Below are 5,413 nucleotides of genomic sequence, written 5' to 3'. Positions count from 1 at the left end.
AACATGATTCTCATATTTTGTTCATTATATTAAATCTCATTTCTGGTTTTCCTCCTAGTATGTTTCCATTAAGGTTCTGATCTCCCAGCAAACTCATTCTCTATTCTAATTTTTCTCTTCTGCTTTTTTGTCTCTTCAGTGTGTTGGTCACTTCTGCCATTTTGGTCTTAATATTCTGGATTGCATTTTCATGCATTTATGTTATTTCCAGTATTATGGTGTCTGTACCCTCTCTACCTTGTGATGATTTTTTTAAGCTCTTGTACCTTTTTATCTATAGTTTCAATTCTTTCTTTCATCTTTTGCATTTTCTTTAATAGTTGTGCAAGTTCTTCCTCACCAATTTATTTCTCTGCCTCCCTGTCTTTGGAGTATTTTCTTTGTTAACAGCTTTCATTGTTTCTTCTATCATTTACACCTTCTTCCATAGCTGTTACAATAACTCTCCATCAATGTATTTCTGCTATTTTTCTACCACTGAACTATTCCTTTTATTTCTGGCTTCCATCATTTATAGTTTATTCTGTAACTGTTCAAATGTCTCCATATTAACATATATTGTTCTGCTTTCTTGAATCTAGGGTACTCATTGGGTCTGCAATATTCTCTACCCTTTTTTTTTGAGAAGGCTTAATTTGGTATTTTATTGTGTTTGAAGCTGCCTGCTGTTTTGTTAATACTATGTGAAGTTTTTCTTGATAAGTGTTATGCTTTTCCTATTGTGTCTGTGTAAGTTGTTGGCAGTTCTTATCTTCATTATGTTATTAATTGTCAGGTTAAAATATTCAATATATGGCATGAGCCACTCACTCTTTTGAAAGTCTTTTCTGGGAAAATTTGCCTTTTCTGATTAAAATTCCTCAGATTCTCTCTGGTCTGCAATGCAGTCCAGCAGGAATCTCACTTTAGTGTAGTCCTCTCTCCCAAACTATAATGTATTCCTTCTATGAAGTGGCTGAGTGGTGTGAGACCTGGTGCTTCATTCAAGCAGTTTCTTTCCAGGGGGATTTCAAGTCAACTCTCTTTGTTGCAGCTCAATGTGCCAGCTGAAAAAGTTGATAAAGTCTTCTACCTGCTTGTAGCTCTTTGTCCCAAACACTCTTGCCCTGTTTGGCACCTGAGAATCCTCAAATGGAGGCATCTTTCCCCAACTAAGTTGTAGTCCCTTTTCTTCCCTGCAGACACCTAAAGTGCTGACTCTAGGGAAAATATCTCACCTGATATCTCTTCCTTTGTCTCTGGAGTGATATAAGTGGCACCAGCTTAAGCAATCTGTGTTCAGGGAAGTCTCAAGTCAGCTCTTCTTCACGCACACATAAACACACACACACCCCCTGAGAAAGTCTTTCCCCTGCCTGTCCCTAACTCTCTCCTGTTTGGCATCTGGGATGGCCTTGCTGTAGCAACAGAGACAAGAATCCCCAAAAGAGAGACCTTTTCCCAGGGAAGTTTCAGGCCCTTCTTCCCCTCCTTTCCCCACATGCATCTAATGTGCTGGCTCTGGGGAAGTGTCTCAGCTGATGGTACTGTCTCTCCTGAGGCCAAATGTCTCTTATTATTGTTCTTATTTCTGAAAATAAAAGGTCTGAATTCTTTGTACTTAATCTTTTACTATTTTACCTCATATTCTACTTTTTCAAACATGACAATGACATCATGAAAGAAAAGTATTAGAGAAAATAAGTTTTTCTATATTTAGTCCTTGTTCTGTACACCAGAAAATGATATATCCCTTCTCTTACTTATTCATGGTTTTTGATACAGAACTGACAATAATTGATCCTCTAGTATATTTTTGGAGGCTACGAAAAACATGAGAGATTACCTATTGTCTTTCTATGAAGCATCTGGTGAATTCTACCTACCAGAAACTCCTTTATTATTATTGCAACTTCCTGGGAACTACAGACCTGATATATCTCTATGCATCACCCCATAAGATATACTGATATGTGTCTAAGAAGTTGGAGAAGAAATAGAAAATATAATGACGATAAGCAGGAAAATTAGAAGCAAAATTAAAAACAGTCAGAAAGGAATATAAATAAGAATTAAGAAGCAAGAAACAAGATAAAGATGGAAATAATAGAAATTATTGAAATATTTACTCTTTGAAGGGAATTTATTTATATTAATCAGGAAAGATTCAGTAGGGACTTGAAAAGACTGGATAATGATGGGAAGAGAACAGTGGTATTAATTTTATAAAACACAATAATGCCACTATTGGAGAATGGGACTGATATCAGTGGTTGGGGTAAGACTGAGAAAAATTGGATAAACTTTGGATACTGAATTGAAACAAATGAGAGAGAGAACAGTTTGAAAGTAATATATGATAGGGTGTTATGATTATCACAGGAATCTGGGGCGGGGAGAGGGAATTGTATACCAATGAAGAAGTTTATCTTTTGCTTTTCAAAGAGGAGAAAGGGGGAGGGTAGAGAAAGAAATGCAGCAATGAATGAATGGAAATCCAAAAGCTCTGTAAATGTTCATTAAAATTAATAAAATAAAATTAAAACAAAACAAAAAAAAACCAACCCAACAACAACAAACCTCCCACAATGTGCAAGAATGATCATATGAAACCCAATGTGAATGAAGGGATGTGTGAAACACAATGTATATGAATTTTTTATGCAAACCAACATAAAATAAAAAAATTAAAGTGAATAGTATAACAAATATAAAATAAACAAAATAAAGTGAATCGTAAGCATTCAAAACTCAATTGTTAAATGCTCTGTTTGCTAACAAAAATTTCCAGACTTGAACCTACTCAGTTTCTCTATAGAAAGATGATGTGGAGATTAGAGTCAAGAAAATCTTGTGAGGTAATTACATGGTTCTGGATCTACTCAACATACAACTGCCAAAGAAGGGGGATGTTTCACATACTTAATGTCATAGAAATTTCTGGTACATTACTTCATTGTAAAATACTGTCAAAAGAGCTTAGCTAGGTATTGAGTACATGAGAAGACTACAAATGGGGCTCTCTGAGTTACTCACCATAATTATATTGAGCTTTCCTCATATCTGAGAAAAAAGAAACAAACACATATATCAGTCTTTAAAAAATATTGTATTAAGCCAAGGTCAGGGATTTACCTGTGATTGTTTTAGCAATACTGGCTCAATGATATTGAGGCCACAAAACAATAAATATTTAATGACTAGTTCATCTAAAAACATCAAAGCAATTTAATGAATACCATTTGATATGGATAGAAATTAAAGTTTAGACCATTCCTGTAATAAAGTAATAAAAGGTGTAGGGATATCTTAAGACTTAAACTTTGGACTTACCAGAACAAACTCAACTGAGTGAAGAATAAATGTGTAAATGCCCTAAACAAAAATGCATTAAAATCCCATCGAAAAAACAGTGATACCCATAATTGGAACTTGAAAAAACAATGATAAAGCATGAGTAACTATTTACATCATTTGATATCATAGGGAAAGTAGAAAAAGAAATCTCAAGCTTTACTTGAACTCATGTTGTCATTTAATGCTATCGAGTTGATTCTGACTCATAGTAACTCTAGAGCAGATCAAAACCTTGTTTGATGCTCTGCCATACTCACAATCTCTGCTGTGTATGCCTATTGTTGCAGTCATTGTCTTATTTAATCTCATTAATATCTTCATTTACTTCATTGACCCTTTGTCTTTTCAAACATGTTATCTACTTCTAAAACCTAGTTTTTCCTCAAAGCATGTCAAATTTAAATGAAATGAAGTCTCAAAAGTTTGGTTCTAAGAAGCAACCCGGCTGCACTTTTTCCAAGACAGATTTGCTTCTTCTTTTTTTTCCTGGTAAGATAGGCAGTCAAAGTCAGATATCTGGGAGAGTGGTAGGGTGTTTGGTGTTAGGGCAGAAAATCAGAAAGCAGATGTTTTGCCCTATTAAAATAACCCAGTGTTTCCTGTTAAGTTGTTTTCCAGGTTGTTGTTGTGTATCATCAAGTCAAAACAGAGTTTAGCTTTCTAGAGTATGTACTATAGAGACTTTTATATAGTACTTTGCAGTTACAAAGAACTGACTTACAGCTATAAATCCCAGGAGAGGTGGTTGTCTATCTTCCCTCTTCCACTCTCCACTCCAACAGAGGATCTCGTGGATTTGGACCTCATGCATTACTGCTAGGCCACCAGGGCCTCCTATGTAGAAACTGATTAAAATGATGTGCTGCAATCCCAAAGACATGTCGGATTCCACCAGTTGCTCTGTGGGAGAAGGATGAACAATCTCCTCCCATGTAATTAACTGCCTCTGAAAAGCCACCAGATGGTCAGCTATGGATCAGTTCTGACTTGACAGTACACAAAGAAAAAACAACCAGCATGTGCAGTCGACCATCCTCTGACCACTTTTATAACCTTCCTCTAGAGGCTTCAGAGAGCTTTTTGATAGGACAAGTGTAAAACCTGTCCCTGAAGACTATGTATGGTTATCAATCCATTACATATGATGCTGATTCAGAAACCTTTGCAATGGGAACTATCTTAAAGGAATAAACATAGAACTACCTCATTGTCATACTCTTGCCCAGATGGACCAATTTCTGAAAAACCTAGACTCTCCTCTGACATATTTACATATTTGCTGAATGTATGAAGCTTAAGGAAATAATAGGGGATCTCTGATGGCCTAACGGCAAGAAGCTGCACTCTAATCTCAAAGGTACGTTGTTTGAGGCCACCAACTACTCTGCAGGAGAAGGATTGGCAAATTCCTTCAAAGTGATTAACTGCTTCTGAAAACCCTATAGAAGGTCAGCAGATGGTAAGTTCTAACTCAAAGGTACACACAAACAACAAAGAAATAATAAGATCCTGTTATTTTTTCCCATCAGTGAGGAAACTTGGATAGACAAAGTGCTTTAGTTCACTCTGATTCTCCCTCTTGAACATTTTTTTTCCTTCTGCCTAATAAACTCTATCAAAAAAGACAGTGCCTTATCTCCTCATTCTGGAGTAGCTTTGGCAAGACATCACAAATTTGAGATGCAATTCAAAGGCTTCAGTTCTCCTTCAGAATTTCTTCTTCATTGTCCAACTTTCACATGTATATGAAGCAACTGTAAATGTGGAAATATTTGGTAGGCATAGAAGAAAGGAAATAACTCAGCAATCTCAGAGATTGATCGTTCCTGAAGATTTGGAAAATGTTTCAATAATGGTATTATAACTAAAGAGATGTGTTTGAAAATGCATATGAATAAACATTTTCTCCAAAACAATTTTCATGGGGGAAAAAACCCCCATATTCCATTTTCCTAATTTCATCTATCTACCTAAACATGTGCTTTGGCTTCTCTATGCTCCAGTGCAATCTTCAGAGTTTCTTCTGACATCCATTTTGGTCTTTTCTTCCTCTTCTGTCTTTGTAATGACCGTTTAC

This window comes from Elephantulus edwardii, unplaced genomic scaffold (genome assembly GCF_000299155.1).
Source record: "Elephantulus edwardii isolate Elephantulus edwardi_28Jun2011 unplaced genomic scaffold, EleEdw1.0 scaffold00551, whole genome shotgun sequence".
In the NCBI taxonomy this organism is placed as follows: domain Eukaryota; kingdom Metazoa; phylum Chordata; class Mammalia; order Macroscelidea; family Macroscelididae; genus Elephantulus; species Elephantulus edwardii.
This window is presented reverse-complemented; position numbering follows the sequence as displayed.